The sequence below is a fragment of the Plectropomus leopardus genome, chromosome 11 (assembly GCF_026936395.1).
Source record: "Plectropomus leopardus strain MGB_pleo_1.0 chromosome 11, ASM2693639v1, whole genome shotgun sequence".
Lineage (NCBI taxonomy): Eukaryota > Metazoa > Chordata > Actinopteri > Perciformes > Serranidae > Plectropomus > Plectropomus leopardus.
The window spans coordinates 6,975,628-6,989,982 of record NC_142186.1 but is presented as its reverse complement, the minus strand read 5'-3'; the positions used below and the strand labels follow the sequence as shown (position 1 = coordinate 6,989,982).

The window sequence follows — 14,355 nt, the reverse complement described above, 5'->3', positions numbered from 1 at the left end:
TCATTCATCATCTCTTTCATGTAGAGTTCATAAACTATTTAGAATAGTATCATTTGAAGGGCTAAAACATTTGGATTGTAATTTAAAAATGGCACAGAAGGCAAATTGTCAGAAATTGTCCCACTTTACCAGTTTTCACCCTAGATAGGGACTCCTTGCAGGATATTATAGATGTGTACTACATGTACTAAAAGAGAATAAATAAAGCAGTAAGAGAAAAGTAAAACATATATTATAAAGATGAAAGAAAGCCATACAAATACAACTGACATGAGAAATTAAAATATTTTTCTATTATGGTGAAATAATAATGTTTACCTTCCAATCTCCTGTAAATGCCATCTGAGGTCTATGTTAATGGTGGGGGTATGGAAAGTTCACTCCTCAGCAACTAGAAAGCTCTGAGGGAAAGGAGACTTAATGAAGTGAGTCATCAGACTCAGCCCAAAAATCCCTCCTGCAGAGTGCAGCTAAGCCTATTACAACATTGCATAATGCAATAAGGTATAGCCCCATAAGGTGCAGAATGAGCCGCCTCCGGGGCCTCTGCATTGTCCGCTGCTCCTTAATCTCTTATTATACATCCTCATAAAACATATCAGTCCAGAGCGGGGTCAGCATGTTCAGGTGATGAGCTGAGGAGGATGGGAGGCTGTATCACTGCCCAGGGACACGCTGAGCTTTGCTGATGCACTCTGTTAGTTTGTTCAAGGTCGGTGAGATGTTCAAGGTCGATTCACACCAAAGTGAGGTGATGGAGTTGACAAGAGTTGCGTGCTGATGAAAATGTGTCACGATGTGACTCATGTTGTGATGACCATGGCTTGTGTTGGATCACGTTAGTCTAAAAACTTGGTATTTCTCATGCCATGAATTCAGGTAGGGCTGCAACTAATGATTATTTTGATAAACAATTAATCAGTCATCTATTTTTTCAATTAATCGATAAATCAGATGTAAAAAAAAATAATAAATAAAATAACCTTTTTTTTTCTCCCATCCCTTTTTTCAAAAACAGATTATCATTGACAACAGTGGAAAAAGTGCAGTGCATAAACAAGCAGCTGCTTGAATATCCATGTGCTGTCAAAATAATATTAAATTAGAAATAATAAATAACTACAAAATCAAACATGAAGCAATTCAACAACTAAATGTTGAAAACTTTTACAATATACCGTAGCATTTGCTTACTTTAAAACTGAACGTGTCATTTTTTGTCGAGACGTTGCGTGTGTGTGCACCCCTACATTTTTGTCCAACTTGTAGTCCAAAACTCTAACCATAATCTTTGGTTGGCATATATGGTTGACATATATATGGCATATATGGCATTTTTGCGGATTAATTGTTTTAGCTCCAATATTTTTGAACATTTAAAGACTTGTATTTTTATTTGAAATGTTGCACAATTTTCCGGAAAACCTGTAGTCATCAAATTCATAAAATCTGAAATAATAATCAACTTGCTGAGAACGTGTCATGTCGGAACTAACATGAACCATCACCTCTGTTACAACAAGAAAGGATGGCATTGACAGATGGACACGCGCGCCCGCACACACACACACACACACCTTGAAAGATGACTCTCATGATCAAATTATGCACGCTCCTGCTGGCTTTGATTAATCCCTCACCCCACCATCGTCAGGGAGCGTTTGCTGTTACCAATTGATTACTGTATTGAGATTCACGTTGATGAAACCGAACTACATTCGCTCAGTAGAAATGATTATATACATGGCTTTTTAAAAAGAAACTAATTCAGTTAGTCCTAATGAAATGTATTTCAAGTATGTATAAGTGTGCTTTCATGCTTTTGATGCTTTGTTTTAGCGCGGATAAGCTGTGAGGGATTGAGGCTGGATGTTTATCGAGGTGGCCTCAACGAAATTCAGTATATCTCATCTGTGAAAGGCTCTAAAGTCAGGTGGTGTTTTAACAGCTGCAACTATTGCATCTATCTCTGCAAGCTCATTAATGCGCACGCACAGCTCTCAGGTAGAGCTGAGGATCTCTGCAAAAACAGACAGACAGTCAGACCTGACATCAGATCTGACTCTGTGCCAGGCATGATGCTTCCTGAAAACAGGCTTTGTGAGAAATTAGTTTGAGTGTTTTAATGTGCTGCTTTTACACTGAGCTGATGCTATTGGACCTTCCATAATATAAAGGTAAATTAGTGCTTCCATATAATCTGGAGTGGCTCCATGCAGGTACAAGTGGTTCCATGGGGATTCAGTGGAGTCTAAGTATGGCAGTCTATGGAAAAATGACCAGTCTTAGAATAACGTTCCCTCTGATTCGTTAATGGTTCTCATTTATTCCATAATAGCACCATGTAGCCATTGAGGAATTGTTTGTAATGCATATGGCTTTCCAATGGTTCTTTGAGAGCTCTTCAATCAAACAGAGCAGAGGGAGCCACCATCACTGGTGCAGACAGAGCCCTAAATCTGCCTTTGTAACCGGCTGGTGCTAATCCATGATCAAACCCTAGAACCTCAGGCTCATACAAGTTGTTGCAATGAAAAAGATAAAGACGCATTTGAGGCTGAATGATGCTGGGCAGTGCCACATAAGAATGTTAATCTTGGATAATAAATCTCTTTAAACAAAAAAGTTTGTCTGCAGCCAAAATCACCTTCCCTCTGATCACAGGCCAACATTTTGACCCTGTTAAGCACCTTGTTCAGGCTGTATAAGAACCGTGTAGTGGTTCAGTCTCCTGATGTGCTTTCATAGGCCAAAAATTATATATTATAAAATTGAAATGATTGAAATGAGTGACCACACACCTACTTATGCGTACAGGGCAGACTCAGCAGCTGGATGGAATATTGTTTAGGGATGCACATACTCGGTGTACTGATGTGTAACAACTCATCTGGCCGATAACGCATACCGATATCGATATATCCACTTTTTTCCCCACCTAATTTTAGTGATCATCAAGTATCTTCTGTAGTGGAAGTAACATCATATCATGCATACTCTTATTGTAATATCCCACCAGTAGATGGAGACATAAAATACAATGCTTTTCAATGTATGTAATATTCATCATTATACAAAACAAGAAAAACACTTCAGCTTGATCTTTCGTACATGTTCACTATGTTCATAAAAAATAAGACTGGTTTTTGATATCTGCAGAAATCCACAGGTTGGCCGATTACAATATTTAATTTCAAAGCCAGTATCTGCAAATAATGATGATATAACAATGTTATCATGCATCCCCCAAATTTTTAATTCCTTAAATCATCTCAATAGAAACAGTCCATAGAGTAGTTTGTTCAATATTCTGCAATAGCTGATGAACACAAAAGAATAACCTTTAGCAGAACAAGTAAATGATTGATGATTCTCAAACCTATTTTCCTTATTAAACAGAAAATTACAACTGTATACTTTTTGAATTCAACTTTCTCTCGGTCACGCAAGACTGATGAGACTTAATTGCTTTGTTAACTTATGATAGAACACACTTCGGTCAGACTTGACAGAAGCAAAATAAAACTCATTTTGGTTTCTCTTGCTAGTAATCTAGTTAATATGTCCACTCTTCCAACAATCACAAGCTTGGTTATTCCCCACGGTCTCTCTCTGCTGTTGAAGGCTGACGGCTGTTTACAGTCCTGTAACTTATCCCCCCACCACTAGCTGTCGTGTTGTCTTTGAGCTCAGCTGTCGGTTCCACCCGTAGACTGGAGACTGAGCTCTGGTGGTGCGTGCTGTGCACCATATACAATGAGTTTAGACCACAAAACAAACAAACATTGACTTTCTAATGAGGAGTGCTAAAATGCAGTCATTTCTGGGTTATAGGACTCATTCCAGGAATACGCTATTGCTTATCAAAATTATCGTCAATTAATTTTCTAACAATCAATTAATCGAGTAATCACTGCAGCACAACCTGAAATAATCTCATTTGTTTGAATTACTGGTATTAATTTCTAATGTAGTGAAATAAATGTCCTCTGATCTTGGCTCGCAGCTGCAAGTGCAAGTCAATTCAGTCTTGGTGCCAGCAATTAAACTGCAATATGAAGGAATTTATTCACTTTTATTTTAGCTTTTGAAATTATTGGTTTTTCACAGACTGTACTTTTTGGTGATATTTGATTTTTTGGAATAACACAGAACTGTGGTGTTGAAAAACATGAGTAAATCGAGTGGGAACGACAAACAGAAGGAGAGAGGGAGGGAGGGGGAGAGGGGAGGGTCCTGAATCCACATAAAGCAATTAGATAATGACAGGGGCAGTGACACAGTGATTTGTTGCCTTCTGTTGTAATGTGATTCCAGTAGTCTGGCTGAAAATGAATTTTAAGGCTTCCAAGAAATGCATTCTTCCATTATGTAGCTTTACGGGTTCATACCGGCTCGAGACATTGTTTACAAAAGATGTGACACAGATTCCAGTATGATGCTTTTATGCCACTTGGATGCATCATGTGCTTTGCTAGCAATGACCTATGTTTACATGTGGGAGTGTTGTCACAGAGAAAGCTCCATAAACATATTACTTTAAAGAAAAGCTGTGATCACGCAGCCAGACTGCAGGCCAGAAAGCAGCCCCCCTCTGCAGCCCTCCCTCGTTTTTGGTATAAATACCCTGAGGAATGATTTGTTTCCTCACCCCTCCCTGTGTGATTTTCATCTCTTTTGTCTGGCTCCCTCACTGTTATCCCGCTGTCTAATGATGATAATCTCCAAAGAGACTTACGGAGGATAAACAGCCTCAGAAGTCCTCTTAAAAAAAGAACAGGTGAACAATAGTGGACTGGTTGTAGCGGTTGTAGGATGTAGCTCGCTTGGTAGCAGGGCGGGCTTGGTCTGGGGCCATGATAGCTTTACCTACATACAGTAAACAGCACCATGGGACTGGTTGGAGGATTACAGAGGATTTGCCATGCTAAGCCACAGGAACCCAACCCAATGACCCCCCCCCCCCCTTTCTTCCTTGAGCATAGCAACAAACCACCTCTATTCTCCCCTCTATTCTCTCAATCTACTTGGCCCATGCATTAGGGGCTGGCCATGTAACCCAAATCACTGGATATATGGATAAAGGATGGTAAAAGAACTGTTTGGATGTTGATGTTTCATAAAGTGATTAAATCTGTTTCCCTCTGATTGGTTTGAAAGTGATGAATCTGAACTCTGCGCTTCCCCCGTTGTGGCGTTTTCACCTCCGCACAGGCAGATGTTTTCTGATACATCTGGACATTTTACTTTAAAGGGCATACTCCCCCGATTCTCAACCAGCTTTGTATCAATTCAATTCAATTCAAACTTTATTACTGACACACAGAAGGGTCTTTAGCATTAAAAAGAAAAGAGAAAAAAGAGAACAAAACAAACAAAAAGAAAATGCCACAGATCATCATTAAAAACAGTTCCAATGCAAGATGTCTTGCTAGTGTTTCCTAAGTCTTGATGTGAAGCGAGAGCGGCTCTTTCTGGGATTTGTCATAGCTTCTATGATGGAAAACAATGTGGCTAGTATGTGTTGATGACCTGGTAAACTTTACTCCATCTAACCAGTTTCTAGATATCCTTCCTCCAACCCAGACGAAACACCGCCAAATGATGTAATAGCCTTGCTCGCCAGTGCTTTCTGTTCCTGCATCTTTCTTTAAGACATCCACGTATGTTGATGTTTGGTAACCTTGTGAACAATGTCCATGTGTTGGCTCCCACAGCACCAGTTTGCTGGCTGGGAGCTTCTGGTGTCTCCAGCCAGTCTCATTCTCCTGGATGTCAATTTTTGCTCACCCTGAGCAGATCTCTGTATAAATTCTTGATGGTGATGTGCACGCCCTGATCGATGTTCAATACTGCATGCAGCATTCTGGTGTAGCATCCATCGAGGGACTTGTGCAAGGTGGGCTTCAGGGTCCAGCATTCACATCCTTAAAGGAGAACCGACTCTACGGTCGCAGAGATTAAGCTGAGCTTGGTATGTCGGAAGCCGTTGGACTTCAGAGACACTAGAGCCTCCCTCACTTTAATGTCCTGCTCTGTCGAGTTGATCCATGAGCCAAGGTATTTAAAGTCATTGACTTCTTTAGGAGCAGCACCTTCTGCTGTCCTTAGAGGTGGATGGTGCAGGAGGATGTTGTAGGTAATGACCTAGGTTTTCTTTTAATTTAGCCGAGACCAACTTGCACAAAACGGCGGCCATAAAAGCTGAGATCAAATGGTAAAACTAAGCTGATCAAATATAAACCAAGATTATGTTACTGAGTTGTATATTTCTCACCTCAAATGTTTTCAGAAGCATGTTTTAGCTTGTCATTTAACTGTAATACAAGATCCTGCCGGCCACTATTGTTTCATACGTTCCATTCCACATAACGTCAGGTGCGTAGCATTCTAATAGTTGCTTTTTTTAACATCTTAAGCAAAACCCTTTTTCTCTGTTTTCTCTGGTAATGTAGAACTGATTTTAAAAGTATTTACGTCCTTCTTCTGCAGAGATGGCCTATTCATCTGTGAGAGCCTTCTTTTTATCGGCGATATACTTCTTTAACAACCAAACTCATCACCGAAATAGCTGTCGAGGTAAATTAAGGCCATGTTCTGAGTGCATTTCCCCCTTCGCGAATGGAGTGATAATGTGACAGGCAGATGACATACATCACAAAACCAGCGCCACGTAACTTGATGGGAAGAAGGCAATGCTGTCAGCAAACTAAAATCTGATTTGGGCACCATCACTTAAGTTGAGTGAACATTGCCATTGGTTCCACTTTGGGACACTGCTTGAAAGCTAATTGAATCAAAGCAAGGGGATGGGGTCATTTTTGACTGATACTCCACGGGCATTTGTCTCTGTCAGCCTAATATCACACAGTGGAGTGACTCAGCAGAAAGCAGTCCCCAACCCGACTGTGTATGTGTCTTTAACTCTAACTGACAGTGTTCTAGCCTCTCGTGCATACCTTGCCATGAGCTACTAAAGCTGAGGTTTTCTCTTTTTTATTTTCTCCCCACCATTGTCATCATCATGTGCAGCCTCCATGCCCGTAGAAACCTCAGGAACACTCGTGGACAGAAATAGATCAACCCAGGAAGGCAGAGGTTTATTTTGGGTAAATGGTGAACTGTGAAGAAGAGATTCTCAGTAGTTTTCTTGGCATAATGTAAACTCATGGGGCTGTGTAATTCCTGACTGGAATGATGTTATGTCGTGCAAGCAAGAAAGGAGAATCGTTCCCTTGGTGTGAGGAATGACTTTGTTGCTAGGCCCCTCATGTCAATATCTCTCTAAGTGGTTCATTTTTTTCATTGACTGTGCCTCCTAACAGAGCTACAGTACGACATATTTTTATGTAATGTCCCAGACATGTCTGCTTGAAATGTGAAGTAATTGAGGGAAATGATCAGAGAGGGAGATTTCAGGGATTCTACAGCTTTCTATACTGTGGCTCATTCTAACTTTCTGAAAAGTGGGGACACAATTGTTCTGCAAACTCACAGTGTCACAACTGATTGGACCATCAGAACCATAGACTGTATATAAAGATGGACAGGGCACCCCAACTTACATTTACTTGAAATTTTTTTAAAAAGATAGTACGTGAACCTTGATTCAAGATCAATTTGTCATACCTTTTACTTTCTAAGAAAGATACTTACAACATTTTCTTGACCAAAATTCAGACCTTGGAATTTCTTTCTATCTTTGCAGAGCCATCTTAGTGAGGAGGAAATTAAAGAGTAGTATAACATTTTGCCTTGATGGCTTTTTTGCCAAGTTAAGTAGTTAAGAAGTAGATTCAGACCAATCTCATGCTTGTACAATAAATATGATGCTAGAACTAGCAACAAAAGCTATGCTAACAGTCTTCTAGTTCCATAGTTAGTGCACAGATATCATAGTCTTTAGATTCATCTCAATCTTATGAAGTTTCTCTTCTCTTTTCACTTCCCATGTCGCTCCAATATGCCATCTTAATTCAAAATGTTTACTGTGTTTAAGTGCCTTTTCTTCACAGATTAATTAAGGCAAGCAGTTTTTGATGAATGCTGGTTTCTCTTTTGTTACAGAAACATGCAAAACTGCTTTGTAAGATTTTGGACCATTCCTCTGTATTTATAGTTATTTGGGGTGGGAGCCCCTAGGCACCTCAGGATCGAATTTATTCCACATTAAAAAACATTTTTTGATGTATCTTATGCATCAAAATTTTTGATTTCTGTACATGACTGTTTTTTTCTCAATGTGTGACTACTTGCTATTCTGCATGGATGACACGTTTTTGTCCAATACGTTTCACAATCCAATTGGTTCAGCTGTGTGGAACGTAGGTCTTCCAGAATTGTTGCATGCGGTCCTAATGTAGAGAATTGACCTTTAAATTTCTGATTTTTATGCATCAAGACATAATCTTTCAAGAGAATGCATCAAAGAATTGATCCTCCCAAACCCTATTAAATATGTGCTAATTTCTGACTGTCAAGAGTTATAAAGTTTGTGACAATGGAAATGGTTTTGTGCTCAACGTCTGGCCTTACCAGCTTAAATGTAATGTGTGAGCAGAGTAATTAAACATTTTGTATTTGAACCCATGTCTCAATCATACCCCATAGTAGCTCATCCATTAGGAACTTTATGGCAATTTTCTCAAGCCATTAGTGTTTCAGGGAGCTCACTTTATAAGTATTCTTTTTTTTTTTTTTTTTTTAAACCTTGTTATACTGTATTCAAATTCATTATGGGACCAGGTTTAAAAAGTTTAATAAAACATATTAAATGAACTCAGCCAGCATGAGCTCATATTGTGTTTATTGAGAATGGTAATTTAAGAAACATTTATAGTCCTCCATATTTTAACCTCATTGCAGCGGCATTCCCATAAGCATAGATAATATTACCAGAAAACTTGCTGTCTATAAAAGATATAGCTGTTATGATTCAGACTACAATGAGCCTCCTGATGCTTTATTAGACGTTGGAAAATGAGAAGTAAACTGGAGAACTGTGATCCATTAGTTGCTTTGAACCTCATAATGTGTTAAAGTTATTATCTTGCTTTTACATGTAGTCATATTTTTAGCTCATTTCAGTCACTGAAAAGAAATAAAATCAAACATACATCTATAGTCATTCTCGGGTCTAAATTTGATATCGTAAAGACGTTGAAATCAAACACAATGCATCCATTATCCCTCTTTGCTGAAAAGTGGATGGAAAACTTTACATTGAACATTTTTTTTTATTTACCAGGAAACACTCTCATCCAGGGCAACCCAACAATCCAACAATGACACGCCTGACCCCGAGCATATTGCCTGAGTTCCTCCGGCAGATGCAGATAAGATGCCTCTGAGCAGATAACAGCCGTGCGTCGCAACCATAAGCCCCAACGCAAATATGAGAGTCAAAAATGACAGAGAGGGTGTTTATTCGTTGCCCAGTAATTGACTGAGCATTTCCATAATGGCATTGTGTTTCCTGCCAGGCTAATGTGACCCCTATTAGTTCAGGAAATGTATTGCAATCAGGCTGTGTGTGCGCCGCCAGACACAGCCAAGGAAATGAATTGGGGAGAAAGGAGAGATGAGGGACTGGCAGGGGGGAGAGATGTAAACAATGGTGAGGTGCAGACAATGGGACAACCAGGGGAGAACAGAAGGGAAGATGAGTCATATCACTGCAGGGAAGCGGGCCCTGATTGAAATGCCACTGCAGCTACTGGGCTATATACGATTTAATACCCACCAAATATTCATATTTGAAAATGGGCGTTGGTTTCTCTTCACTAAATGCTTTATTTTAAATGCTTGTGCTATAATGTAAGGAAACATGGACATTATCTGTGTTTAACACATCTTTACAAACTGACAACAACAACAAATCTTGTGCTTTCAAGTGAACTATTCACCCTACAAGCCTACGGCAAGTGTCAATACCCAGCATCAGATATTGATTTAGACAAAAAGGTTATTGCATACACTATCTGAGCGGTTTAGAATAGCCAGAATTCAGCCTCTCGTGCTCTTTCTCGAATGTTTCTGAGGCATATTGGAAAATATTTGAGCTATACCTTCTGTGTTGCATGGCTGCTGTTGTTTTCTTTCCCCCGTGCTCCTTCATGGCTGTTACTGATTTAGCTGCATGCTGGGCCAGCTAATCCTGCCTCTGATCAATACTCCACTTCTCTGGCTCACACTCTGGATTCCATCCTTGAACCAGCACATCTTTATTTACCTTCTCCTCCTGTCATTCATAAACGCAGCATCAGGGAGGATTTAAATTTACATCTAAAGCAGTATGGATTTGATACAGTGAAAGGCATTGACTCTGTTTGCCTCTGCATATTGGGTCTTATGTGTTTGCAGTTGTTTGTGTTGGATACATGCTTAGCTCATCTTTGCTTTGTGTGAAATAGCTCTGTCAGCCCTGAGTTTAACGCTGCCTGCGTTAGGCCGAACGCATCGCCCCCGTGTCATTGTTGTTTTACGGCCGGCAGCTTTCAGCAAAAGTGCATACCCGAGCACCGGCGATACCTGCTGTCCCTCTGTCTGAGGGATTCGCCTCAATCCATTACATGCTTGGATGCTGATAGTGTTTGTCAGGATGCTCTGCACGCGCTGAGACAATTAAGCTGAAACACAAGGCTGGCTTAATGAAGCTCGGCAGGAAAAACATCCTCAAACAAGGTTCTTTTGCCATAGAGATAGAAGTAGACAAGGTCCATTCATGTCAGCAGGAAGCACATGGCTCCACTGGGTCATTGTTGTGGTGTAGCTGAATGCATTGGTGATAGTGCAGAAAGACCAAGAAACCATGCAAATGAGCCAACACTGAATGTAAACTTTTTGAGATTTAATGATTTACTGATGCACTTGCAACCACTGTATATGCTACGCTCTCAATTTTAGACTATAGTGTTGTTACTTCCATGCAGATCTGCCTTGTCTGTAATGTATAATATTTTTATTGGAACTATATTTCGACATAAAAAGGTCATTTTAATTAAACCATCTGTAAGCCTAGTGGGGATCATGCACTCAGTCATGTGTGTGTGTATCTGGCTGTCTGTCTGCTGCTAATCTTGAATAGCCTATTACTGGACCCATCAGCTTCATATTTCGTGTACACATTAATGAGTGTATGCTCAAGGACTTCTTTTGGTTGCGGTGATTCACAGTTGTGAAAAAACACTTTATTGGCTGTTTTATACTGTCAGTGACTGCTGACTCGTCACTCCTTAACTGGCCAATAGGGGATACAAGTGATCAGCAAAATCACAATGTAAAAAGGCTTTTCAATTAATCGGCTAAGCTAAAAACAAGCCTTACCTAGTCTGCAATAGGCAACATTTTAGCAATTGTTATGGCTCAAAAACGGACATCCAAAGAAATGTCTGGCCTCATTTTGAACCAGAGCATCTGCAGATTGATTCCATGCCCGATACATTACGATTCACTAAAGTTAGGCACAATACAAGATGAATAAATCCCTGTTTCTAGCCACTTTAAAGGTGCTTATAATGCTAACAATCACATGCACAGTTTAGCTGAGCTACGGTTAAAGCTCCATAGTACTGTACTGTCCGAGTACTGTCCTTGTCCCAGTATACAAGCACCGGTAAGAATCAATTTATTGATCCAAGTATGTCCAACTCCACCACAGTAGGTGGAGATATACCCTCTTTCAGCTAGTTGCGTTGAGAGACCTATATTTATACAGTCTATGCTATAGACCAAATCATAATCATAACTGTTTATTTACAATAATTTTAGGGTAGAAAAAAAACGCTGCGTCACCTGCATGTAATTAAATGATGCTGAGCAAACTTGAGCCACCTAAAAAATCAATATCCATTTAAGTGTACGCTGTATTTAGAATGTTGTCACCGCTTTACCTTGCTGTCAGACAGCCCTTACCGACAGGGATTTGAAGCCCTTATATTAAAAACACCAGACTCCTTTGAGAAAAACAGTCATTTCACTCCACTGAATAATGGAGTTGCGGGTTCATGCTGCCTGCATCAGCTGTTGTGTTGGTTAAGAGGAGAACATCTTCAAATATATAGTGTACACTTAAATTTGCATTGACTTTTTCTTAGGTGGCTAAAATATGTTTTGCTGTGGCCCCGTCCACAGCAGTACGTTGCGTAGCTTCCTTGTCGGTGTTGCTGACTGCATTTAAAATAAATATATAATACTACATTTTAAGTTGTATGTCTCTCTTCAGTGTTTACATATTTAAATGTCTAAACCGTTTTGCAGCACCCCTTCCCCCTCAGAAGTAACAAACAGTCCCTATCTCTAACAAAATAGGAAGGTCAGCATGCTTGTAGCATTTTTGGTGCAAATTTTTGATCTAGTGAAGTAGATTTGAGCAAAACACAGGCTTTGTGTAGATCAGTGAATTTACTGCGTGATGCATACCTTTTTTTCGTTTTAATATCTGAATCACACAACTTCCCCAGATAATTCTAGTTCAGCGCTTATTTTTCATTTGCTACTTAACCAATTAAAGCTAAAATGATCTTGTTAACTGTTGCCTCAGTTAATTTGTTTATCATTTTACTCCGGCTATTCACAGCAGGAGATAATTTAAGACTGAGCAATGTCAGTTGTGGAACACTTATTCTAAAAAAGTGAAATAGAACTACACCAAATGCTAATAGACAACGGATTAAAGGCAGTTAAAAAGACAGAATGAAACAGTAATATGTTACTTAGTGACAGAACAAAACAAAAGTCTGTTTACTGTAAATCTTTAAATGATTGCATAAAATGGAACCAAGCCTGCAGGCAGAAAACCTGAGTGCAGAGTTTAGTATACATGACATGCTCTACTTACTGTAACATAAAAAAAAAATCACATTTCATTCAATTTAAGCTTTTAATGCACTGCTCACCTGCAAAAAATGCTGCAGTCATTTGCTGCTACATCTGTTTTTACACCATTTCATAAGGACCACCCAGCTAACACGAACGTTCCCACAACACTGGCTAACGTTACCTAGAAGTTGTAATAATGTTTTAAAGAAAAAACTGATAAAGAAAACATTGAAATTGAAATATTAACTGCAACATTTTGGGGATGTTTTGGTGACGCTGAGATCATAGAATATTCTTTTATAAAATGTTCTCATAATGTTACATGAGAAAGAAGGAAGAACATTTTCAAAGCAGAAAATGTTTTCTGGATGTTATTAAGGCCTGAAATTTCCATTTTTTATTATTTTTTTTAATGAGAAGTTCCTGTAATGTGGAAAAAAAAAAACTACTAACATTTTGATTGTGTTTATAGAGAATGTCACTTTAACTTTAAGAAGGCCATTATAGGAACTAAACAAAAAAAAAACTTACTTCATCATTACTAAATGTTTGCATTGTACCAAGATAGAACATTTTAGAACCAAAAATTGCTAGCTGGGAAGCCTGGTTGTAGGCCTATGCCTCCAAGGAGAGACAAGGTCAAAGCCAAATATCAATTTTGTACATTTTGTGCATACATAAATGGAACATGAAAGCTTGTGTTGGACTTACCAGAAAAAAATTAATTAGCATCCAAATGCAATGTCACATGCCGTGAAAGGCAGTCAGTTTTGCATTTCTTTTCCCATAGTGTCCTCTCCTTTTTCATATCTGTTGGCTTCATGTTGCTTTTTATTTGACTGTGTATTGCTTATATAAGAAACTTATTGGTTAGTGCTTACTTAAAGCCCACTGGCAGGTGAGGCTGGCTCCATATAATCCCAAATAATGCCTTAACGTATTTTCAGGTTTTGTCTTGGTGTGGTATAGACCCTTAAAAGCTTGAAGGTTTGTTATTATTTTTCTGAGGGGGAGAGCTGGGTTGGATGAAGCAGTCTGTGTAACAGTTTTAAAGCCCTGGAACACTGTGACGAATGGGAGGATGAGTCACATTTTAGCAATGATGGCAAAGGAAATTATGCGACTCTTTTAAATTATCTCTCTGCGCTCCCCGGGCTCTGAATTTTCCCTCAGATTAGATAAACAGTTGGCTTTAATGAAATGAAATATTTTATAATAATTGGCTGTCAGTGTGCATGTACCTGCAGCCTTTTATGACAAGGTATTTCTCATCTCATTAATGCCCCCCTGCTCCCATAATGGTATGTAATGTGTCAGATGTAAAAAACATAACCTGTTTCATGTGATGTACTGCTTCAAAGTTCAAAGATTTTCCGAACTAAAAGATCTAAAAAAAACAATGATAATATGGATTGTTATGAAGTTTTGTGTTTACAGTCATTGTCCCCAGAGGATAAATGTAATAACTTTGGTGATCCCTTGACTGTTTCTCTAGCGCCACTAGGACGTTGACATTTGTGGTTTTAAAATCAAATG

The 14,355-nt window shown here is 39.1% G+C and overlaps 1 protein-coding gene across 1 annotated transcript in view; it reads left to right on the top strand.

Moving 5' to 3' along the window:
• oxr1a (oxidation resistance 1a) overlaps window positions 1-14,355 on the top strand; it is a 208,832-nt gene that overhangs the window by 962 nt on the left and 193,515 nt on the right. The window lies entirely within an intron of this gene.